This window comes from Sander lucioperca, chromosome 14 (genome assembly GCF_008315115.2).
Source record: "Sander lucioperca isolate FBNREF2018 chromosome 14, SLUC_FBN_1.2, whole genome shotgun sequence".
NCBI lineage: Eukaryota > Metazoa > Chordata > Actinopteri > Perciformes > Percidae > Sander > Sander lucioperca.
The window spans coordinates 7,795,360-7,820,022 of record NC_050186.1 but is presented as its reverse complement, the minus strand read 5'-3'; the positions used below and the strand labels follow the sequence as shown (position 1 = coordinate 7,820,022).

Here is a 24,663-nt window from a genome sequence, read left to right as displayed (position 1 = left end):
TCCATTGGACTTTAACTCAGTTGATTTCTTGGACACCACCACCTTTAAAGGTCCTACCTTTACCCAAAAATCACGATTGGACATCAAAGTGTTTTTTAAAGAGACTGACACGCACGCTCTCTTATTCAGATCGAGCCACCACCCGAAGCACACTTTTGCAGGCTTACTTAAGTCACAACTGCTGAGATTCAAAAGGCTTTGTACTATGAATGAGGACTTTAAGGCAGCCACCAAAACCATTTTCTCCTCACTTATCCACAGAGGCTACACCTTCACAATGTTCAGGAAAGCACTTAGGACTTTTGAACATATGAAACCCATTTGACTGGACCCAATCCTTCCTGTGGTTACTACCTTTTCTCCAGCAAATTTGCAGCTTGTTTGGGTGGTCAAAAATAACTTTAATTCTCTAGGTGGCAGTAACTCCTTTCTTAAGGATCACAAAATCATTGCGGCATTTAGGAGAAATCCCAATCTCAAGGACATTTTGGTCAGAGCTGTCAGAGTCTTAGAACCGACTAAGACACCAAAGACTAGGGGACATGGGGACTTTTACAGACACTATGACTTTATACAAAACCAGCATAACAAGGAGGTATTTAAGACACAAGGCAACACAAAGGTTCAAATGAGCAACTGTGTTTATTTAATAAGATATGTACAATGTTCTAAACAGTATGTTGGCGAAACAGGAAATTCTATGCTGACCAGATTCACACAGCACAGATACTGTATTAAACACAAAAAGATACACATATCCCTCTTATAAAACATTTTATAGACGATGAATGGACCGACCTTAGAGCTACTATTATAGAATCCAATCCCTCTTGGTCCACCAAGCAAAGGAGAAAAGTTGAAAGATCCTGGATGGTTAAATTAAGCACTTATATACATGGGGGTCTCAATGAGAGATAGGATGGTCTGGGAGGTGCCAATGTGCAGGGCAGCGCAAATTCAGGAGCTTCAGCAACAGAATTGTCGAAAATCGGGAATTGTATAAGATGGCTTTTCTCCATAATTCCACAGTAGATATGGACATGTTGGGCATTCCTAGAAAGGTGAAGAGCTGTAGTATGCGAATCAGGTTTCAAATTCAACGGGAATCCATATTTGGCCGTTTGGGGGCAGCGCAAAATCAGAAGGTTTAACAACAGAATTGTTGAAATCTGGATTTGTTTAAGCTGGCTTTTCTGGCTTTTCTCCATAATTCCACAGTAGATATGGACATGTTAGGCATTCCTAGAAAGGTGAGGAGCTGTAGTATGCGAGTCAGGTTTCAAATTCAGCATATAATGTCGTTTTCATATATTTTAAATGTGTAACGCCACTTGAGCAATGGTGAAACGTTGTTTAGTTTCACTATATACAGTGTATATGGTTGAAATGACAATAAAACCCACTTGACTTGACTTGGATGGAGAGAGGTATCTGGTCTATCATACATTTATTAGACAATTCTGGTAATGTTCTAACATATAATGCTTTCACTTCAAAATACAAACTTGTTTATAACCCGCAAGCAATGATTGTTTTAATGCAAAGCATGATGACTTATTCTGTGGTAATTCCACAGATGCCTTCATTAGTTATAGATGGATGTAGTTTTTTAAATAAAAAAAGCAATAACAATTTTTAAGGACTAATCTTACCTCATTTAGTTTCCCATTAACCCTGAAAAGAAAACACATTTTAAAGACTTTACTAATACCTCTGTGGTTAAGATAAGAACTATTTCCCTCTCTTTTCCAGTTCCACCTTTCACCTCCTTAATTTCCTTCGGGATAAATAAAGTACCTCTATCTATCTATCTACCTAAGGCTAAAGAAGTTGACTTTAAAATGATGGACATTTACCCATGTAATGACTTCTTGCGTCAAAGGTTTAACTTGGATTTGATTGTTTGTACTTTCTGTAACTCAGACATTGAAACCATGGAAGATCTTTTTTTTTCTCTTGTAGATTTATATAGAAGAGTTTTTGGGATGTTTTTTTAATACTGGTTTACTTATATTGATGCTAGTAAACCGATTTTAACATATAAAAATATGAAATTTAGTCTCCAACAGGAGGACAAGAAAGCACAATTTGGGAACAACAGTTTAATTATCTTGGAAAACTTTTTTTATACATAAATGTTGTTTCTTGAAATCTATTCCTACCTCACCTGCATCATTCATGGACTGTCAATCATTAAACCAGGCAGAACAAAGAGAGGATTGATGTCAATCTAATGGACTTTTTCACCTGTATAAAGGCCTTTACACACCGGGGGCGCTTTTTTTCATGTGATTTGCACATCAATATATTTTGTTGAAACTGTTGTTTTTGATCATGAGTACTTTCACAGAGAACGCAAATTTTACGCGACGATAAAGCAATGTAATTTTTTCCGAAACGATCGATTTCTCTGAGCTTTGTCGCCGCGAATAAAGACATCAACCAATCAGGTTGTGTTTCCTGATGATCATAATACAACAACACGGAGGCTGATGTCTGACCTACAGACTGTACAGAGGAAAACTTTACTACTCCAACTATAACTATCAAAAAGGCAGCGTTTACCAGAGACTTTCTTTCCATTCTTACCTTTCACAATAAAAGCCCTAGACATATGCTACACTGTTTGGAGTATCATGCTCCATCATGCAGATCATGCTCATGTTCTACCGGCGAGCATCATCAGATATGGAATCACAGCATGGTTTGGCAACTTAAAGAGGAACTATGCAGTTTTTTTTTAGCTTAATTTACCTTAACTGAACAGCTTCGGAGTCATTGGAGCCTATGAGCGGAAAAATCACCCTTGCAACTTTCGGCCGGTGGGCCGCCGGCCTCAGCGTCAGGAAGTATGACGTGATATCAGGTTACGCCATGTAACAAATTGCTTCACGGCAACCGGAACCGGCTAGCTATAAGAACAAGGTAGCAATGGAGTTTTTCACACTATCGTCATGGCTGAGCCGGCAAAAAAGAAGCAGAAAGCTAGGAAAGCATTGTCGGAGGAACAGAGAAAGTGGAAACAGCAGACTGACCGAGAGAGGAGGCAGACACGAGTAAACATAGGAGCTGCCAAATATCTATTCTGAAGCTGTAGGGGGGGCACTATAGAGAAACCGGCGAGCAAAAATCCAGAAAACAGCAAAGAAATGGCCAAAACCGCACAGCCCCTTTAACAGTGCAGCTAAATAGCAGGCTGGTCAGCACATACAAGACAGCTATGAGGATAATAGGGAGGAAAGAGTCCAAGCCCATACAAGCTGTTAGAAAACAAGCCAAAAGAATCACTGCAGACTCTCTACACCCTCTCTTTCCTGGACGGCACACCTAAATATGACTCAGAATCCAACTTAAATTCACAATATACCAACTGATGCAATTATTGATCAATCAGCTGATTGTCAAAAGGGTGTGACGATACGCCACATACCAAGACCAATTAACACACCTCCACTATATACATACATATATATATACATATATATGTATATATATATGTGTGTGTTTATAATGACTCTAAATTTCCTCTCAATATCAATATATTTATGCACCATTCGTCTAAAAAGTTAATATCTAAATCACGTCGGCTCCAACGTTAGGGGAGGACTCTGAAGAAGCTTTCAGGCTTCCTTCCTCTCCTGCACTCAAGTAGCTTTTTATAAGTTATCATGTTAACTTCTTGATTGCAGGAACCATTGCACCAGGGGTTAAGGATCTTCCACTTAATCTTCTCAAAGAGCTGCAACTAGAACATTTATTTTCATCATGTATTAATGGGTGGGTTATTGTCTGGATGAGTTGTTCTGTCTCTAAAATGTGGATCAGTGTTTCCAAAAGCCCAAGATGATGTCCTCACATGTCTTGTTTTGTCCACAACTCAAAGATTTTCAGTTTCCTGTCCCAGAGGAGAGAAGACACTAGAACATATTCACATTTAACAAGCTGAATCACACAAGTTGACCTGTTTTCAATGAAAAAATGACTTACATGCAAAGTGTGTTATTGCAGAGGGTTCTTAGCTTATGTTAAGTTAATATATATTTCTGTGTGATTTAGCGTACCTGTGGTTGGTTTGGTGGGTTGTGTCGACCTCCATCTCCACCTCTGTCCCAGTGATTACTAAATGTTAACCCCTCCCTGGTTTGTCATCACATCTGAAGCTCAGCTGGCGCCAAGTGATGGCTGATGTTTGCAAATCACTTCCTCTGCTGTTAGCGTGGAAGAAGGAAAACCTCCTAAAAGCTTAAAGAGTGACGGCTTTAGCTGATGAGGAGGGGCTGGTTATGCATTTGTAACCAGAATAAACAGATTGATAGAGAGATCTCTGTGTCACAGTGTCTCGTTTGAAGAAACTCCAACACAACGCAGAAGTTTGTCAAGATGAGAATAATTAAGTGTTTATGTTTCCAGTACTACCACTTCATAAAGGAGACACCTGAAACCAAACCAGGAGCTTCTGTAGCCCAAACCTGAGGATTGTGGGGCTGATCTGTTTATGGTATATAACTGTTCAGACGTGACCTTGTGGAAAAGGCGTGGTTTATGGTCAAGAAGCCAATCACATGCATCATCAATATGACTGTACACCCCCTGAGGTTGGAAAAATGCACCATGTGTGTTGTGACTGCTAAACGAGGTCCAGTTAAATCTTTTAGGAACTACTCGCATCTTTCAGTGGAAGCAATGTTCTAGTACATCTAGTACTCTACTGAGATGTTATTGATGGTTGGAAACTTAACCCAATCTCCCTGCTGAGATGAATTGAAATATAGTAAGCTCTGGCAATTTTTGTTACTCTCATGGAAGACTTTATGTTCTGTATGAATTGTAAAACTAATGTCTACACGTAACAAGTTCTTCTGAATCTTTAATATCTTGATTAAGTGCAACTATCCATTGATATCTACGTTCACCACCATATTCTCAAAAATTAGTGTATCCAAATGGTGTAGTACTTCCAGCCATTGTGTAAGTGCCTAAACTGCAATTCCTCTAATGGCCGCTTGAGGCTGGCTCCAAAAGTCAGTCAGTCACCATTGACCTCTATGCTACTCATCAATATGACTGTACACCCCCAGAGGTTGGAAAACATGCATGTGTGTATGTTATGAGTGCTAAACTAGGTCCAGTTTGGCCGTAGCACCGTCTACAAAATTATCAATTTGGGAGGGACTAAAGTTAACATAAAGGTCCTCTGTTATATTAAAGGACGACATTGAGGTAAATGCTGTTGGAATATCTTCCTTAAATTTAGCTATAGCACTGTCAGATAGGCATCTAGTGTAGAAGCTTTTATTTAGTTTCGGATAGTCGGATTGTAAGTATTTGAAAGTTATTAAAAAATGGTCTGATAATAAAGAATTCAGTGGAAATACTATTAAATCTTCAATTTTGATGCCATATGACAGCACAAGGTCGAGGGTGTGGTTAAAACAGTGCGTGGCCTTATGCACCCTCTGACTGAAACCAATTGAATCTAGTAGTGAGTTGAAAGCAGTACTAAGGCTATTGCTGTCTATGTCCACATGGATATTAAAATCACCTACAATAAGTACTTTGTCTGATTTTAGGACTACACATGATAAAAACTCTGAGAATTCAGATAAAAATTCAGAATGCGGACCTGGAGCTCGGTAAACAACAACAAATATAATAGACTGTACTGTTTTCCATGTTGGATACTGAAGATTAAGAACAAGACTTTCAAACGAGTTATAATTTAGTTTAGGTTTAGGATTAATTAACAGGCTTGAGTCAAATATGGCTGCAACTCCCACTCCTCGGCCTGAGCCTCGTGGAATTTGAGTATTATTCTTCATGGCCCTGCCAGGTTTCAGTAAGACAGAATAGATCAATTTGATTATCTGATAACAAATTGTTTACCAATATTACTGCAGAGAGCTAATATTTAATAGTCCACATTTGATTCTCCTATTCTGTTCTATCGTTGCAGTGGTTGTTTTAATTCCAATTAGGTTGTTAAGTATAGCACCTCGTTGGATTACGTTTGATTTTACCGATCTCAGTCGGGGGACAGACACCATGATTATGGGATTATGAATGGGTGGCTGCTCCAAATGAAGCACAGAGGAGCGTGTAGCGCTGTACCTCTGATTACTGATATTATTGATTTTTACTGGAATGATATCGCTGGTCTGTGGGTTAGCAGAGTTATTTGTAAAGGAGTGAGAGCTTATGGGAGAGTGTGACTGGGAAGTGTGCTTGTGCGTGTGTTTACGGGGTGCAAATAGTCAATCAAAGGTTTGAGTCTGCAGGGCGTACCGCAGATTCCCACATAGCATCTGGCTGCCGCGTGTATTGCTGAACAGGGAGCAACTTTCCCAAATCACTTTAAAATTGTCAATAAAACCTATCTTGTGGATGTTGCATGTAAGCTGGAGCCAGGTGTTGAGGATGAGTAGTCTGCTAAAAAAGGCTTACTATTAAAGATCACATGCATCATCAATATGACTGTACACCCCGTGAGGTTGGAAAAATGCACCATGTGTGTTGTGAGTGCTAAACGAGGTCCAGTTTAATGTTGTATGAGATTAATGCATTCTTTCGCAGCGGCAATTTCATAGTCTATGAAGTTGTACTGAGACGTGATTATTGCTGGTTGAAAACTTAACCCAATACCCCGCCGAGATGACTTGAAATATAGTCAGCTCTGGCAATTTTTGTTAGTCTCATGGGAGACTATACCTTCTGTACAAATAGTAAAATTAATGAGTTGAAATATAGTCAGCTCTGGCAATTTTTGTTAGTCTCATGGGAGACTATACCTTCTGTACAAATAGTAAAGTTAATGACTTGACATATAGTCAGCTACAGGTAGTAAGTTCTTTTGACTTTTAAATACCTTGATGAAACGTAATTATCCAATGCTGTCCAAGTTGTACCGTACTTTAACAAATTACATTATCCAAATAATATGGTACTTCCAGCCATTGTGTAAGTCGCTAAACTGCATTTCCTCGAATGGCCACTCGAGGCTGGCTCCAAAAGTGAGGCAGTCACCATTGACATCTATGCTGAAATGCCCAAATTTACAGCAGAAGTAACCATGTTAACAGCTTAGTACAAAAACCGGGTGGGTCTCTATAGCCAAATTTCCTGTTCATGACAATGACATAGTGGGTGAACTAACCCGTTTTCAATTATTTTAAGGATTCAATTTCTGTGTAATTGAGGGCTGGTCCGCTGTGAGTGACAGGTGGGTGTGTCACGGAGACTGTGGCCATCATAGACTGTGGGCTTCATTCGCCACACAATAACTCTGGAAAAACTATGGACCATGTTTCATACGGTTTATGGTATATACCTGCTCAGCCGTGACCTCGTGGAAAAGGCGTGGTTTATGGTCAAGAAGCCAATCACATGCATCATCAATATGACTGTACACCCCGTGAGGTTGGAAAAATGCACCATGTGTGTTGTGAGTGCTAAACGAGGTCCAGTTTAATGTTGTATGAGATTAATGCGTTCTTTCGCAGCGGCAATTTCATAGTCTATGAGTTGTACTGAGACGTGATTATTGCTGGTTGAAAACTTAACCCAATACCCCGCCGAGATGACTTGAAATATAGTCAGCTCTGGCAATTTTTGTTAGTCTCATGGGAGACTATACCTTCTGTACAAATAGTAAAGTTAATGACTTGAAATATAGTCAGCTACAGGTAGTAAGCTCTTTTGACTTTTAAATATCTTGATGAAACGTAATTATCCAATGCTGTCCAAGTTGTACCGTACTTTAACATATTACATTATCCAAATAATATGGTACTTCCAGCCATTGTGTAAGTCGCTAAACTGCATTTCCTCGAATGGCCACTCGAGGCTGGCTCCAAAAGTGAGGCAGTCACCATTGACATCTATGCTGAAATGCCCAAATTTACAGCAGAAGTAACCATGTTAACAGCTTAGTACAAAAACCGGGTGGGTCTCTATAGCCAAATTTCCTGTTCATGACAATGACATAGTGGGTGAACTAACCCGTTTTCAATTATTTTAAGGATTCAATTTCTGTGTAATTGAGGGCTGGTCCGCTGTGAGTGACAGGTGGGTGTGTCACGGAGACTGTGGCCATCATAGACTGTGGGCTTCATTCGCCACACAATAACTCTGGAAAAACTATGGACCATGTTTCATACGGTTTATGGTATATACCTGCTCAGCCGTGACCTCGTGGAAAAGGCGTGGTTTATGGTCAAGAAGCCAATCACATGCATCATCAATATGACTGTACACCCCGTGAGGTTGGAAAAATGCACCATGTGTGTTGTGAGTGCTAAACGAGGTCCAGTTTAATGTTGTATGAGATTAATGCGTTCTTTCGCAGCGGCAATTTCATAGTCTATGAAGTTGTACTGAGACGTGATTATTGCTGGTTGAAAACTTAACCCAATACCCCGCCGAGATGACTTGAAATATAGTCAGCTCTGGCAATTTTTGTTAGTCTCATGGGAGACTATACCTTCTGTACAAATAGTAAAATTAATGAGTTGAAATATAGTCAGCTCTGGCAATTTTTGTTAGTCTCATGGGAGACTATACCTTCTGTACAAATAGTAAAGTTAATGACTTGACATATAGTCAGCTACAGGTAGTAAGTTCTTTTGACTTTTAAATACCTTGATGAAACGTAATTATCCAATGCTGTCCAAGTTGTACCGTACTTTAACAAATTACATTATCCAAATAATATGGTACTTCCAGCCATTGTGTAAGTCGCTAAACTGCATTTCCTCGAATGGCCACTCGAGGCTGGCTCCAAAAGTGAGGCAGTCACCATTGACATCTATGCTGAAATGCCCAAATTTACAGCAGAAGTAACCATGTTAACAGCTTAGTACAAAAACCGGGTGGGTCTCTATAGCCAAATTTCCTGTTCATGACAATGACATAGTGGGTGAACTAACCCGTTTTCAATTATTTTAAGGATTCAATTTCTGTGTAATTGAGGGCTGGTCCGCTGTGAGTGACAGGTGGGTGTGTCACGGAGACTGTGGCCATCATAGACTGTGGGCTTCATTCGCCACACAATAACTCTGGAAAAACTATGGACCATGTTTCATACGGTTTATGGTATATACCTGCTCAGCCGTGACCTCGTGGAAAAGGCGTGGTTTATGGTCAAGAAGCCAATCACATGCATCATCAATATGACTGTACACCCCGTGAGGTTGGAAAAATGCACCATGTGTGTTGTGAGTGCTAAACGAGGTCCAGTTTAATGTTGTATGAGATTAATGCGTTCTTTCGCAGCGGCAATTTCATAGTCTATGAAGTTGTACTGAGACGTGATTATTGCTGGTTGAAAACTTAACCCAATACCCCGCCGAGATGACTTGAAATATAGTCAGCTCTGGCAATTTTTGTTAGTCTCATGGGAGACTATACCTTCTGTACAAATAGTAAAGTTAATGACTTGAAATATAGTCAGCTACAGGTAGTAAGCTCTTTTGACTTTTAAATATCTTGATGAAACGTAATTATCCAATGCTGTCCAAGTTGTACTGTACTTTAACATATTACATTATCCAAATAATATGGTACTTCCAGCCATTGTGTAAGTCGCTAAACTGCATTTCCTCGAATGGCCACTCGAGGCTGGCTCCAAAAGTGAGGCAGTCACCATTGACATCTATGCTGAAATGCCCAAATTTACAGCAGAAGTAACCATGTTAACAGCTTAGTACAAAAACCGGGTGGGTCTCTATAGCCAAATTTCCTGTTCATGACAATGACATAGTGGGTGAACTAACCCGTTTTCAATTATTTTAAGGATTCAATTTCTGTGTAATTGAGGGCTGGTCCGCTGTGAGTGACAGGTGGGTGTGTCACGGAGACTGTGGCCATCATAGACTGTGGGCTTCATTCGCCACACAATAACTCTGGAAAAACTATGGACCATGTTTCATACGGTTTATGGTATATACCTGCTCAGCCGTGACCTCGTGGAAAAGGCGTGGTTTATGGTCAAGAAGCCAATCACATGCATCATCAATATGACTGTACACCCCGTGAGGTTGGAAAAATGCACCATGTGTGTTGTGAGTGCTAAACGAGGTCCAGTTTAATGTTGTATGAGATTAATGCGTTCTTTCGCAGCGGCAATTTCATAGTCTATGAAGTTGTACTGAGACGTGATTATTGCTGGTTGAAAACTTAACCCAATACCCCGCCGAGACTGAAATAGTCACTCGGCATTTTTGTAGTCTGGGAGACTATCTGACAAATGAAAATGAGTGAAATCAGCTCTGGCAATTTTTGTTAGTCTCATGGGAGACTATACCTTCTGTACAAATAGTAAAGTTAATGACTTGACATATAGTCAGCTACAGGTAGTAAGTTCTTTTGACTTTTAAATACCTTGATGAAACGTAATTATCCAATGCTGTCCAAGTTGTACCGTACTTTAACAAATTACATTATCCAAATAATATGGTACTTCCAGCCATTGTGTAAGTCGCTAAACTGCATTTCCTCGAATGGCCACTCGAGGCTGGCTCCAAAAGTGAGGCAGTCACCATTGACATCTATGCTGAAATGCCCAAATTTACAGCAGAAGTAACCATGTTAACAGCTTAGTACAAAAACCGGGTGGGTCTCTATAGCCAAATTTCCTGTTCATGACAATGACATAGTGGGTGAACTAACCCGTTTTCAATTATTTTAAGGATTCAATTTCTGTGTAATTGAGGGCTGGTCCGCTGTGAGTGACAGGTGGGTGTGTCACGGAGACTGTGGCCATCATAGACTGTGGGCTTCATTCGCCACACAATAACTCTGGAAAAACTATGGACCATGTTTCATACGGTTTATGGTATATACCTGCTCAGCCGTGACCTCGTGGAAAAGGCGTGGTTTATGGTCAAGAAGCCAATCACATGCATCATCAATATGACTGTACACCCCGTGAGGTTGGAAAAATGCACCATGTGTGTTGTGAGTGCTAAACGAGGTCCAGTTTAATGTTGTATGAGATTAATGCGTTCTTTCGCAGCGGCAATTTCATAGTCTATGAAGTTGTACTGAGACGTGATTATTGCTGGTTGAAAACTTAACCCAATACCCCGCCGAGATGACTTGAAATATAGTCAGCTCTGGCAATTTTTGTTAGTCTCATGGGAGACTATACCTTCTGTACAAATAGTAAAATTAATGAGTTGAAATATAGTCAGCTCTGGCAATTTTTGTTAGTCTCATGGGAGACTATACCTTTTGTACAAATAGTAAAACTAATGACTTGAAATATAGTTAGCTACAGGTCAGCTACAGGTAGTATCTTCTTGTGACTTTTAAATATCTTGATGAAACGTAATTATCCAATGCTGTCCAAGTTGTACAGTACTTTCACAAATTACATTATCCAAATAATATGGTACTTCCAGCCATTGTGTAGGTGGCTAAACTGCATTTCCTCGAATGGCCACTCGATGCTGGCTCCAAAAGTGAGGCAGTCACCATTGACATCTATGCTGAAATGCCCAAATTTACTGCAGAAGTAACCATGTTAACAGCTTAGTACAAAAACCGGGTGGATCTCTATAGCCAAATTTCCTGTTTATGACAATGACATAGTGGGTGAACTAACCCGTTTTCAATTATTTTAAGGATTCAATTTCTGTGTAATTGAGGGCTGGTCCGCTACGAGTGACAGGTGGGTGTGTCACGGAGACTGTGGCCATCGTAGACTTTTGGCGCGTTCATGCCACCTCGGAATAACAGGGACCGCCCCCGTGATTACGTTGTTTTTCCGACTACCAGTGTTCACATGGTTAGGATGGTTGGTATGCGTGTTCTTCTTCTTCTGTTATATTGGCGTTTGGCATAACAACTTTTTGCATGACTGCCACCAAATGTTGGGCGTAGCCTTGAGCATCAGGTGTGTGAAAACCTGGTGAAAACATGGAGGCTACAATAATTTGCTGCTGTTTTCTTATGCGAGCATACAAGCAGCACATCGTCAGGTGTTTGTGTTATCTGCAGGACAAAGAACAGGAAAGGACACGGATAATGTGTTGTTGTTTTTTTATACATAGGCCTATTTATGAATAATTTGAAACATGTTATGTCTGTGCATGTTTCTCAGCAGAGGCATTTGTCCACAATAAACAGTTTATTGTCATTGAAATATGTTCAGTGAACCAAAATCGCCTACATCAAACGTCAGTTGTCAACAACGCGTCACCAACTGGGAAACTCGGTTAGCAAAATCTGGCCCGAGTTTCCCACCTCTGATTCCGACAGGAAGGGACGTGAATGATGACGTTTTCACTCGGAAAAACGTTTTTCCGATGTCCATGAACGCACGGTGTGGGCTTCATTCGCCACACAATAACTCTGGTAAAACTATGGACCATGTTTCATACGGTTTATGGTATATACCTGCTCAGCCGTGACCTCGTGGAAAAGGCGTGGTTTATGGTCAAGAAGCCAATCACATGCATCATCAATATGACTGTACACCCCGTGAGGTTGGAAAAATGCACCATGTGTGTTGTGAGTGCTAAACGAGGTCCAGTTTAATGTTGTATGAGATTAATGCATTCTTTCGCAGCGGCAATTTCATAGTCTATGAAGTTGTACTGAGACGTGATTATTGCTGGTTGAAAACTTAACCCAATACCCCGCCGAGATGACTTGAAATATAGTCAGCTCTGGCAATTTTTGTTAGTCTCATGGGAGACTATACCTTCTGTACAAATAGTAAAATTAATGAGCTGAAATATAGTCAGCTCTGGCAATTTTTGTTAGTCTCATGGGAGACTATACCTTCTGTACAAATAGTAAAGTTAATGACTTGACATATAGTCAGCTACAGGTAGTAAGTTCTTTTGACTTTTAAATACCTTGATGAAACGTAATTATCCAATGCTGTCCAAGTTGTACCGTACTTTAACAAATTACATTATCCAAATAATATGGTACTTCCAGCCATTGTGTAAGTCGCTAAACTGCATTTCCTCGAATGGCCACTCGAGGCTGGCTCCAAAAGTGAGGCAGTCACCATTGACATCTATGCTGAAATGCCCAAATTTACAGCAGAAGTAACCATGTTAACAGCTTAGTACAAAAACCGGGTGGGTCTCTATAGCCAAATTTCCTGTTCATGACAATGACATAGTGGGTGAACTAACCCGTTTTCAATTATTTTAAGGATTCAATTTCTGTGTAATTGAGGGCTGGTCCGCTGTGAGTGACAGGTGGGTGTGTCACGGAGACTGTGGCCATCATAGACTGTGGGCTTCATTCGCCACACAATAACTCTGGAAAAACTATGGACCATGTTTCATACGGTTTATGGTATATACCTGCTCAGCCGTGACCTCGTGGAAAAGGCGTGGTTTATGGTCAAGAAGCCAATCACATGCATCATCAATATGACTGTACACCCCGTGAGGTTGGAAAAATGCACCATGTGTGTTGTGAGTGCTAAACGAGGTCCAGTTTAATGTTGTATGAGATTAATGCGTTCTTTCGCAGCGGCAATTTCATAGTCTATGAAGTTGTACTGAGACGTGATTATTGCTGGTTGAAAACTTAACCCAATACCCCGCCGAGATGACTTGAAATATAGTCAGCTCTGGCAATTTTTGTTAGTCTCATGGGAGACTATACCTTCTGTACAAATAGTAAAGTTAATGACTTGAAATATAGTCAGCTACAGGTAGTAAGCTCTTTTGACTTTTAAATATCTTGATGAAACGTAATTATCCAATGCTGTCCAAGTTGTACCGTACTTTAACAAATTACATTATCCAAATAATATGGTACTTCCAGCCATTGTGTAAGTCGCTAAACTGCATTTCCTCGAATGGCCACTCGAGGCTGGCTCCAAAAGTGAGGCAGTCACCATTGACATCTATGCTGAAATGCCCAAATTTACAGCAGAAGTAACCATGTTAACAGCTTAGTACAAAAACCGGGTGGGTCTCTATAGCCAAATTTCCTGTTCATGACAATGACATAGTGGGTGAACTAACCCGTTTTCAATTATTTTAAGGATTCAATTTCTGTGTAATTGAGGGCTGGTCCGCTGTGAGTGACAGGTGGGTGTGTCACGGAGACTGTGGCCATCATAGACTGTGGGCTTCATTCGCCACACAATAACTCTGGAAAAACTATGGACCATGTTTCATACGGTTTATGGTATATACCTGCTCAGCCGTGACCTCGTGGAAAAGGCGTGGTTTATGGTCAAGAAGCCAATCACATGCATCATCAATATGACTGTACACCCCGTGAGGTTGGAAAAATGCACCATGTGTGTTGTGAGTGCTAAACGAGGTCCAGTTTAATGTTGTATGAGATTAATGCGTTCTTTCGCAGCGGCAATTTCATAGTCTATGAAGTTGTACTGAGACGTGATTATTGCTGGTTGAAAACTTAACCCAATACCCCGCCGAGATGACTTGAAATATAGTCAGCTCTGGCAATTTTTGTTAGTCTCATGGGAGACTATACCTTCTGTACAAATAGTAAAGTTAATGACTTGAAATATAGTCAGCTACAGGTAGTAAGCTCTTTTGACTTTTAAATATCTTGATGAAACGTAATTATCCAATGCTGTCCAAGTTGTACCGTACTTTAACATATTACATTATCCAAATAATATGGTACTTCCAGCCATTGTGTAAGTCGCTAAACTGCATTTCCTCGAATGGCCACTCGAGGCTGGCTCCAAAAGTGAGGCAGTCACCATTGACATCTATGCTGAAATGCCCAAATTTACAGCAGAAGTAACCATGTTAACAGCTTAGTACAAAAACCGGGTGGGTCTCTATAGCCAAATTTCCTGTTCATGACAATGACATAGTGGGTGAACTAACCCGTTTTCAATTATTTTAAGGATTCAATTTCTGTGTAATTGAGGGCTGGTCCGCTGTGAGTGACAGGTGGGTGTGTCACGGAGACTGTGGCCATCATAGACTGTGGGCTTCATTCGCCACACAATAACTCTGGAAAAACTATGGACCATGTTTCATACGGTTTATGGTATATACCTGCTCAGCCGTGACCTCGTGGAAAAGGCGTGGTTTATGGTCAAGAAGCCAATCACATGCATCATCAATATGACTGTACACCCCGTGAGGTTGGAAAAATGCACCATGTGTGTTGTGAGTGCTAAACGAGGTCCAGTTTAATGTTGTATGAGATTAATGCATTCTTTCGCAGCGGCAATTTCATAGTCTATGAAGTTGTACTGAGACGTGATTATTGCTGGTTGAAAACTTAACCCAATACCCCGCCGAGATGACTTGAAATATAGTCAGCTCTGGCAATTTTTGTTAGTCTCATGGGAGACTATACCTTCTGTACAAATAGTAAAGTTAATGACTTGAAATATAGTCAGCTACAGGTAGTAAGCTCTTTTGACTTTTAAATATCTTGATGAAACGTAATTATCCAATGCTGTCCAAGTTGTACCGTACTTTAACATATTACATTATCCAAATAATATGGTACTTCCAGCCATTGTGTAAGTCGCTAAACTGCATTTCCTCGAATGGCCACTCGAGGCTGGCTCCAAAAGTGAGGCAGTCACCATTGACATCTATGCTGAAATGCCCAAATTTACAGCAGAAGTAACCATGTTAACAGCTTAGTACAAAAACCGGGTGGGTCTCTATAGCCAAATTTCCTGTTCATGACAATGACATAGTGGGTGAACTAACCCGTTTTCAATTATTTTAAGGATTCAATTTCTGTGTAATTGAGGGCTGGTCCGCTGTGAGTGACAGGTGGGTGTGTCACGGAGACTGTGGCCATCATAGACTGTGGGCTTCATTCGCCACACAATAACTCTGGAAAAACTATGGACCATGTTTCATACGGTTTATGGTATATACCTGCTCAGCCGTGACCTCGTGGAAAAGGCGTGGTTTATGGTCAAGAAGCCAATCACATGCATCATCAATATGACTGTACACCCCGTGAGGTTGGAAAAATGCACCATGTGTGTTGTGAGTGCTAAACGAGGTCCAGTTTAATGTTGTATGAGATTAATGCGTTCTTTCGCAGCGGCAATTTCATAGTCTATGAAGTTGTACTGAGACGTGATTATTGCTGGTTGAAAACTTAACCCAATACCCCGCCGAGATGACTTGAAATATAGTCAGCTCTGGCAATTTTTGTTAGTCTCATGGGAGACTATACCTTCTGTACAAATAGTAAATTAATGAGTTGAAATATAGTCAGCTCTGGCAATTTTTGTTAGTCTCATGGGAGACTATACCTTCTGTACAAATAGTAAAGTTAATGACTTGACATATAGTCAGCTACAGGTAGAAAGTTCTTTTGACTTTTAAATACCTTGATGAAACGTAATTATCCAATGCTGTCCAAGTTGTACCGTACTTTAACAAATTACATTATCCAAATAATATGGTACTTCCAGCCATTGTGTAAGTCGCTAAACTGCATTTCCTCGAATGGCCACTCGAGGCTGGCTCCAAAAGTGAGGCAGTCACCATTGACATCTATGCTGAAATGCCCAAATTTACAGCAGAAGTAACCATGTTAACAGCTTAGTACAAAAACCGGGTGGGTCTCTATAGCCAAATTTCCTGTTCATGACAATGACATAGTGGGTGAACTAACCCGTTTTCAATTATTTTAAGGATTCAATTTCTGTGTAATTGAGGGCTGGTCCGCTGTGAGTGACAGGTGGGTGTGTCACGGAGACTGTGGCCATCATAGACTGTGGGCTTCATTCGCCACACAATAACTCTGGAAAAACTATGGACCATGTTTCATACGGTTTATGGTATATACCTGCTCAGCCGTGACCTCGTGGAAAAGGCGTGGTTTATGGTCAAGAAGCCAATCACATGCATCATCAATATGACTGTACACCCCGTGAGGTTGGAAAAATGCACCATGTGTGTTGTGAGTGCTAAACGAGGTCCAGTTTAATGTTGTATGAGATTAATGCGTTCTTTCGCAGCGGCAATTTCATAGTCTATGAAGTTGTACTGAGACGTGATTATTGCTGGTTGAAAACTTAACCCAATACCCCGCCGAGATGACTTGAAATATAGTCAGCTCTGGCAATTTTTGTTAGTCTCATGGGAGACTATACCTTCTGTACAAATAGTAAAGTTAATGACTTGAATATAGTCAGCTACAGGTAGTAAGCTCTTTTGACTTTTAAATATCTTGATGAAACGTAATTATCCAATGCTGTCCAAGTTGTACCGTACTTTAACATATTACATTATCCAAATAATATGGTACTTCCAGCCATTGTGTAAGTCGCTAAACTGCATTTCCTCGAATGGCCACTCGAGGCTGGCTCCAAAAGTGAGGCAGTCACCATTGACATCTATGCTGAAATGCCCAAATTTACAGCAGAAGTAACCATGTTAACAGCTTAGTACAAAAACCGGGTGGGTCTCTATAGCCAAATTTCCTGTTCATGACAATGACATAGTGGGTGAACTAACCCGTTTTCAATTATTTTAAGGATTCAATTTCTGTGTAATTGAGGGCTGGTCCGCTGTGAGTGACAGGTGGGTGTGTCACGGAGACTGTGGCCATCATAGACTGTGGGCTTCATTCGCCACACAATAACTCTGGAAAAACTATGGACCATGTTTCATACGGTTTATGGTATATACCTGCTCAGCCGTGACCTCGTGGAAAAGGCGTGGTTTATGGTCAAGAAGCCAATCACATGCATCATCAATATGACTGTACACCCCGTGAGGTTGGAAAAATGCACCATGTGTGTTGTGAGTGCTAAACGAGGTCCAGTTTAATGTTGTATGAGATTAATGCGTTCTTTCGCAGCGGCAATTTCATAGTCTATGAAGTTGTACTGAGACGTGATTATTGCTGGTTGAAAACTTAACCCAATACCCCGCCGAGATGACTTGAAATATAGTCAGCTCTGGCAATTTTTGTTAGTCTCATGGGAGACTATACCTTCTGTACAAATAGTAAAATTAATGAGTGAAATATAGTCAGCTCTGGCAATTTTTGTTAGTCTCATGGGAGACTATACCTTCTGTACAAATAGTAAAGTTAATGACTTGACATATAGTCAGCTACAGGTAGTAAGTTCTTTTGACTTTTAAATACCTTGATGAAACGTAATTATCCAATGCTGTCCAAGTTGTACCGTACTTTAACAAATTACATTATCCAAATAATATGGTACTTCCAGCCATTGTGTAAGTCGCTAAACTGCATTTCCTCGAATGGCCACTCGAGGCTGGCTCCAAAAGTGAGGCAGTCACCATTGACATCTATGCTGAAATGCCCAAATTTACAGCAGAAGTAACCATGTTAACAGCTTAGTACAAAAACCGGGTGGGTCTCTATAGCCAAATTTCCTGTTCATGACAATGACATAGTGGGTGAACTAACCCGTTTTCAATTATTTTAAGGATTCAATTTCTGTGTAATTGAGGGCTGGTCCGCTGTGAGTGACAGGTGGGTGTGTCACGGAGACTGTGGCCATCATAGACTGTGGGCTTCATTCGCCACACAATAACTCTGGAAAAACTATGGACCATGTTTCATACGGTTTATGGTATATACCTGCTCAGCCGTGACCTCGTGGAAAAGGCGTGGTTTATGGTCAAGAAGCCAATCACATGCATCATCAATATGACTGTACACCCCGTGAGGTTGGAAAAATGCACCATGTGTGTTGTGAGTGCTAAACGAGGTCCAGTTTAATGTTGTATGAGATTAATGCGTTCTTTCGCAGCGGCAATTTCATAGTCTATGAAGTTGTACTGAGACGTGATTATTGCTGGTTGAAAACTTAACCCAATACCCCGCCGAGATGACTTGAAATATAGTCAGCTCTGGCAATTTTTGTTAGTCTCATGGGAGACTATACCTTCTGTACAAATAGTAAAGTTAATGACTTGAAATATAGTCAGCTACAGGTAGTAAGCTCTTTTGACTTTTAAATATCTTGATGAAACGTAATTATCCAATGCTGTCCAAGTTGTACCGTACTTTAACAATTACATTATCCAAATAATATGGTACTTCCAGCCATTGTGTAAGTCGCTAAACTGCATTTCCTCGAATGGCCACTCGAGGCTGGCTCCAAAAGTGAGGCAGTCACCATTGACATCTATGCTGAAATGCCCAAATTTACAGCAGAAGTAACCATGTTAACAGCTTAGTACAAAAACCGGGTGGGTCTCTATAGCCAAATTTCCTGTTCATGACAATGACATAGTGGGTGAACTAACCCGTTTTCAATTATTTTAAGGATTCAATTTCTGTGTAATTGAGGGCTGGTCCGCTGTGAGTGACAGGTGGGTGTGTCACGGAGACTGTGGCCATCATAGACTGTGGGCTTCATTCGCCACACAATAACTCTGGAAAAACTATGGACCATGTTTCATACGGTTTATGGTATATACCTGCTCAGCCGTGACCTCGTGGAAAAGGCGTGGTTTATGGTCAAGAAGCCAATCACATGCATCATCAATATGACTGTACACCCCGTGAGGTTGGAAAAATGCACCATGTGTGTTGTGAGTGCTAAACGAGGTCCAGTTTAATGTTGTATGAGATTAATGCGTTCTTTCGCAGCGGCAATTTCATAGTCTATGAAGTTGTACTGAGACGTGATTATTGCTGGTTGAAAACTTAACCCAATACCCCGCCGAGATGACTTGAAATATAGTCAGCTCTGGCAATTTTTGTTAGTCTCATGGGAGACTATACCTTCTGTACAAATAGTAAAGTTAATGACTTGAAATATAGTCAGCTACAGGTAGTAAGCTCTTTTGACTTTTAAATATCTTGATGAAACGTAATTATCCAATGCTGTCCAAGTTGTACCGTACTTTAACATATTACATTATCCAAATAATATGGTACTTCCAGCCATTGTGTAAGTCGCTAAACTGCATTTCCTCGAATGGCCACTCGAGGCTGGCTCCAAAAGTGAGGCAGTCACCATTGACATCTATGCTGAAATGCCCAAATTTACAGCAGAAGTAACCATGTTAACAGCTTAGTACAAAAACCGGGTGGGTCTCTATAGCCAAATTTCCTGTTCATGACAATGACATAGTGGGTGAACTAACCCGTTTTCAATTATTTTAAGGATTCAATTTCTGTGTAATTGAGGGCTGGTCCGCTGTGAGTGACAGGTGGGTGTGTCACGGAGACTGTGGCCATCATAGACTGTGGGCTTCATTCGCCACACAATAACTCTGGAAAAACTATGGACCATGTTTCATACGGTTTATGGTATATACCTGCTCAGCCGTGACCTCGTGGAAAAGGCGTGGTTTATGGTCAAGAAGCCAATCACATGCATCATCAATATGACTGTACACCCCGTGAGGTTGGAAAAATGCACCATGTGTGTTGTGAGTGCTAAACGAGGTCCAGTTTAATGTTGTATGAGATTAATGCGTTCTTTCGCAGCGGCAATTTCATAGTCTATGAAGTTGTACTGAGACGTGATTATTGCTGGTTGAAAACTTAACCCAATACCCCGCCGAGATGACTTGAAATATAGTCAGCTCTGGCAATTTTTGTTAGTCTCATGGGAGACTATACCTTCTGTACAAATAGTAAAATTAATGAGTGAAATATAGTCAGCTCTGGCAATTTTTGTTAGTCTCATGGGAGACTATACCTTCTGTACAAATAGTAAAGTTAATGACTTGACATATAGTCAGCTACAGGTAGTAAGTTCTTTTGACTTTTAAATACCTTGATGAAACGTAATTATCCAATGCTGTCCAAGTTGTACCGTACTTTAACAAATTACATTATCCAAATAATATGGTACTTCCAGCCATTGTGTAAGTCGCTAAACTGCATTTCCTCGAATGGCCACTCGAGGCTGGCTCCAAAAGTGAGGCAGTCACCATTGACATCTATGCTGAAATGCCCAAATTTACAGCAGAAGTAACCATGTTAACAGCTTAGTACAAAAACCGGGTGGGTCTCTATAGCCAAATTTCCTGTTCATGACAATGACATAGTGGGTGAACTAACCCGTTTTCAATTATTTTAAGGATTCAATTTCTGTGTAATTGAGGGCTGGTCCGCTGTGAGTGACAGGTGGGTGTGTCACGGAGACTGTGGCCATCATAGACTGTGGGCTTCATTCGCCACACAATAACTCTGGAAAAACTATGGACCATGTTTCATACGGTTTATGGTATATACCTGCTCAGCCGTGACCTCGTGGAAAAGGCGTGGTTTATGGTCAAGAAGCCAATCACATGCATCATCAATATGACTGTACACCCCGTGAGGTTGGAAAAATGCACCATGTGTGTTGTGAGTGCTAAACGAGGTCCAGTTTAATGTTGTATGAGATTAATGCGTTCTTTCGCAGCGGCAATTTCATAGTCTATGAAGTTGTACTGAGACGTGATTATTGCTGGTTGAAAACTTAACCCAATACCCCGCCGAGATGACTTGAAATATAGTCAGCTCTGGCAATTTTTGTTAGTCTCATGGGAGACTATACCTTCTGTACAAATAGTAAAGTTAATGACTTGAAATATAGTCAGCTACAGGTAGTAAGCTCTTTTGACTTTTAAATATCTTGATGAAACGTAATTATCCAATGCTGTCCAAGTTGTACCGTACTTTAACATATTACATTATCCAAATAATATGGTACTTCCAGCCATTGTGTAAGTCGCTAAACTGCATTTCCTCGAATGGCCACTCGAGGCTGGCTCCAAAAGTGAGGCAGTCACCATTGACATCTATGCTGAAATGCCCAAATTTACAGCAGAAGTAACCATGTTAACAGCTTAGTACAAAAACCGGGTGGGTCTCTATAGCCAAATTTCCTGTTCATGACAATGACATAGTGGGTGAACTAACCCGTTTTCAATTATTTTAAGGATTCAATTTCTGTGTAATTGAGGGCTGGTCCGCTGTGAGTGACAGGTGGGTGTGTCACGGAGACTGTGGCCATCATAGACTGTGGGCTTCATTCGCCACACAATAACTCTGGAAAAACTATGGACCATGTTTCATACGGTTTATGGTATATACCTGCTCAGCCGTGACCTCGTGGAAAAGGCGTGGTTTATGGTCAAGAAGCCAATCACATGCATCATCAATATGACTGTACACCCCGTGAGGTTGGAAAAATGCACCATGTGTGTTGTGAGTGCTAAACGAGGTCCAGTTTAATGTTGTATGAGATTAATGCGTTCTTTCGCAGCGGCAATTTCATAGTCTATGAAGTTGTACTGAGACGTGATTATTGCTGGTTGAAAACTTAACCCAATACCCCGCCGAGATGACTTGAAATATAGTCAGCTCTGGCAATTTTTGTTAGTCTCATGGGAGACTATACCTTCTGTACAAATAGTAAAATTAATGAGTGAAATAGTCAGCTCTGGCAATTTTTGTTAGTCTCATGGGAGACTATACCTTCTGTACAAATAGTAAAGTTAATGACTTGACATATAGTCAGCTACAGGTAGTAAGTTCTTTTGACTTTTAAATACCTTGATGAAACGTAATTATCCAATGCTGTCCAAGTTGTACCGTACTTTAACAAATTACATTATCCAAATAATATGGTACTTCCAGCCATTGTGTAAGTCGCTAAACTGCATTTCCTCGAATGGCCACTCGAGGCTGGCTCCAAAAGTGAGGCAGTCACCATTGACATCTATGCTGAAATGCCCAAATTTACAGCAGAAGTAACCATGTTAACAGCTTAGTACAAAAACCGGGTGGGTCTCTATAGCCAAATTTCCTGTTCATGACAATGACATAGTGGGTGAACTAACCCGTTTTCAATTATTTTAAGGATTCAATTTCTGTGTAATTGAGGGCTGGTCCGCTGTGAGTGACAGGTGGGTGTGTCACGGAGACTGTGGCCATCATAGACTGTGGGCTTCATTCGCCACACAATAACTCTGGAAAAACTATGGACCATGTTTCATACGGTTTATGGTATATACCTGCTCAGCCGTGACCTCGTGGAAAAGGCGTGGTTTATGGTCAAGAAGCCAATCACATGCATCATCAATATGACTGTACACCCCGTGAGGTTGGAAAAATGCACCATGTGTATTGTGAGTGCTAAACGAGGTCCAGTTTAATGTTGTATGAGATTAATGCGTTCTTTCGCAGCGACAATTTCATAGTTTATGAAGTTGTACTGAGACGTGATTATTGCTGGTTGAAAACTTAACCCAATACCCCGCCGAGATGACTTGAAATATAGTCAGCTCTGGCAATTTTTGTTAGTCTCATGGGAGACTATACCTTCTGTACAAATAGTAAAATTAATGAGTTGAAATATAGTCAGCTCTGGCAATTTTTGTTAGTCTCATGGGAGACTATACCTTCTGTACAAATAGTAAAATTAATGACTTGAAATATAGTCAGCTACAGGTAGTAAGCTCTTTTGACTTTTAAATATCTTGATGAAACGTAATTATCCAATGCTGTCCAAGTTGTACCGTACTTTAACAAATTACATTATCCAAATAATATGGTACTTCCAGCCATTGTGTAAGTCGCTAAACTGCATTTCCTCGAATGGCCACTCGAGGCTGGCTCCAAAAGTGAGGCAGTCACCATTGACATCTATGCTGAAATGCCCAAATTTACAGCAGAAGTAACCATGTTAACAGCTTAGTACAAAAACCGGGTGGGTCTCTATAGCCAAATTTCCTGTTCATGACAATGACATAGTGGGTGAACTAACCCGTTTTCAATTATTTTAAGGATTCAATTTCTGTGTAATTGAGGGCTGGTCCGCTGTGAGTGACAGGTGGGTGTGTCACGGAGACTGTGGCCATCATAGACTGTGGGCTTCATTCGCCACACAATAACTCTGGAAAAACTATGGACCATGTTTCATACGGTTTATGGTATATACCTGCTCAGCCGTGACCTCGTGGAAAAGGCGTGGTTTATGGTCAAGAAGCCAATCACATGCATCATCAATATGACTGTACACCCCGTGAGGTTGGAAAAATGCACCATGTGTGTTGTGAGTGCTAAACGAGGTCCAGTTTAATGTTGTATGAGATTAATGCGTTCTTTCGCAGCGGCAATTTCATAGTCTATGAAGTTGTACTGAGACGTGATTATTGCTGGTTGAAAACTTAACCCAATACCCCGCCGAGATGACTTGAAATATAGTCAGCTCTGGCAATTTTTGTTAGTCTCATGGGAGACTATACCTTCTGTACAAATAGTAAAGTTAATGACTTGAAATATAGTCAGCTACAGGTAGTAAGCTCTTTTGACTTTTAAATATCTTGATGAAACGTAATTATCCAATGCTGTCCAAGTTGTACCGTACTTTAACATATTACATTATCCAAATAATATGGTACTTCCAGCCATTGTGTAAGTCGCTAAACTGCATTTCCTCGAATGGCCACTCGAGGCTGGCTCCAAAAGTGAGGCAGTCACCATTGACATCTATGCTGAAATGCCCAAATTTACAGCAGAAGTAACCATGTTAACAGCTTAGTACAAAAACCGGGTGGGTCTCTATAGCCAAATTTCCTGTTCATGACAATGACATAGTGGGTGAACTAACCCGTTTTCAATTATTTTAAGGATTCAATTTCTGTGTAATTGAGGGCTGGTCCGCTGTGAGTGACAGGTGGGTGTGTCACGGAGACTGTGGCCATCATAGACTGTGGGCTTCATTCGCCACACAATAAC

General features: G+C 40.6%; 19 non-coding genes and 1 pseudogene across 19 annotated transcripts; all 20 read left to right on the top strand.

Moving 5' to 3' along the window:
* The first annotated feature begins 6,558 nt into the window (after window positions 1-6,558).
* On the top strand, window positions 6,559-6,699 carry LOC118493148. Its single transcript, XR_004895132.1, has one exon. It is a non-coding gene; the product is annotated as a U4 spliceosomal RNA (small nuclear RNA).
* Window positions 6,700-7,484: 785 nt separating this feature from the next.
* On the top strand, window positions 7,485-7,624 carry LOC118493163. Its single transcript, XR_004895149.1, has one exon. It is a non-coding gene; the product is annotated as a U4 spliceosomal RNA (small nuclear RNA).
* A 705-nt stretch (window positions 7,625-8,329) lies between these two features.
* Window positions 8,330-8,470, top strand: LOC116059085. The gene has a single exon (XR_004107214.1). It is a non-coding gene; the product is annotated as a U4 spliceosomal RNA (small nuclear RNA).
* Window positions 8,471-9,255: 785 nt separating this feature from the next.
* LOC116059084 lies at window positions 9,256-9,396 on the top strand. The gene has a single exon (XR_004107213.1). It is a non-coding gene; the product is annotated as a U4 spliceosomal RNA (small nuclear RNA).
* Window positions 9,397-10,101: 705 nt separating this feature from the next.
* On the top strand, window positions 10,102-10,291 carry LOC116059083 (annotated as a pseudogene).
* A 705-nt stretch (window positions 10,292-10,996) lies between these two features.
* LOC116059090 lies at window positions 10,997-11,137 on the top strand. The gene has a single exon (XR_004107218.1). It is a non-coding gene; the product is annotated as a U4 spliceosomal RNA (small nuclear RNA).
* A 1,416-nt stretch (window positions 11,138-12,553) lies between these two features.
* Window positions 12,554-12,694, top strand: LOC118493147. The gene has a single exon (XR_004895131.1). It is a non-coding gene; the product is annotated as a U4 spliceosomal RNA (small nuclear RNA).
* Window positions 12,695-13,479: 785 nt separating this feature from the next.
* On the top strand, window positions 13,480-13,620 carry LOC116059092. The gene has a single exon (XR_004107220.2). It is a non-coding gene; the product is annotated as a U4 spliceosomal RNA (small nuclear RNA).
* A 705-nt stretch (window positions 13,621-14,325) lies between these two features.
* LOC118493161 lies at window positions 14,326-14,466 on the top strand. The gene has a single exon (XR_004895147.1). It is a non-coding gene; the product is annotated as a U4 spliceosomal RNA (small nuclear RNA).
* Window positions 14,467-15,171: 705 nt separating this feature from the next.
* On the top strand, window positions 15,172-15,312 carry LOC118493146. The gene has a single exon (XR_004895130.1). It is a non-coding gene; the product is annotated as a U4 spliceosomal RNA (small nuclear RNA).
* Window positions 15,313-16,017: 705 nt separating this feature from the next.
* On the top strand, window positions 16,018-16,158 carry LOC118493160. The gene has a single exon (XR_004895146.1). It is a non-coding gene; the product is annotated as a U4 spliceosomal RNA (small nuclear RNA).
* A 784-nt stretch (window positions 16,159-16,942) lies between these two features.
* Window positions 16,943-17,083, top strand: LOC118493159. The gene has a single exon (XR_004895145.1). It is a non-coding gene; the product is annotated as a U4 spliceosomal RNA (small nuclear RNA).
* A 704-nt stretch (window positions 17,084-17,787) lies between these two features.
* LOC118493158 lies at window positions 17,788-17,928 on the top strand. Its single transcript, XR_004895144.1, has one exon. It is a non-coding gene; the product is annotated as a U4 spliceosomal RNA (small nuclear RNA).
* A 784-nt stretch (window positions 17,929-18,712) lies between these two features.
* Window positions 18,713-18,853, top strand: LOC118493157. The gene has a single exon (XR_004895143.1). It is a non-coding gene; the product is annotated as a U4 spliceosomal RNA (small nuclear RNA).
* Window positions 18,854-19,557: 704 nt separating this feature from the next.
* Window positions 19,558-19,698, top strand: LOC118493156. Its single transcript, XR_004895142.1, has one exon. It is a non-coding gene; the product is annotated as a U4 spliceosomal RNA (small nuclear RNA).
* Window positions 19,699-20,403: 705 nt separating this feature from the next.
* LOC118493155 lies at window positions 20,404-20,544 on the top strand. Its single transcript, XR_004895141.1, has one exon. It is a non-coding gene; the product is annotated as a U4 spliceosomal RNA (small nuclear RNA).
* Window positions 20,545-21,328: 784 nt separating this feature from the next.
* LOC118493154 lies at window positions 21,329-21,469 on the top strand. Its single transcript, XR_004895140.1, has one exon. It is a non-coding gene; the product is annotated as a U4 spliceosomal RNA (small nuclear RNA).
* Window positions 21,470-22,174: 705 nt separating this feature from the next.
* LOC118493153 lies at window positions 22,175-22,315 on the top strand. The gene has a single exon (XR_004895139.1). It is a non-coding gene; the product is annotated as a U4 spliceosomal RNA (small nuclear RNA).
* Window positions 22,316-23,097: 782 nt separating this feature from the next.
* On the top strand, window positions 23,098-23,238 carry LOC116059091. The gene has a single exon (XR_004107219.2). It is a non-coding gene; the product is annotated as a U4 spliceosomal RNA (small nuclear RNA).
* A 785-nt stretch (window positions 23,239-24,023) lies between these two features.
* Window positions 24,024-24,164, top strand: LOC116059089. Its single transcript, XR_004107217.1, has one exon. It is a non-coding gene; the product is annotated as a U4 spliceosomal RNA (small nuclear RNA).
* Window positions 24,165-24,663: the final 499 nt, after the last annotated feature.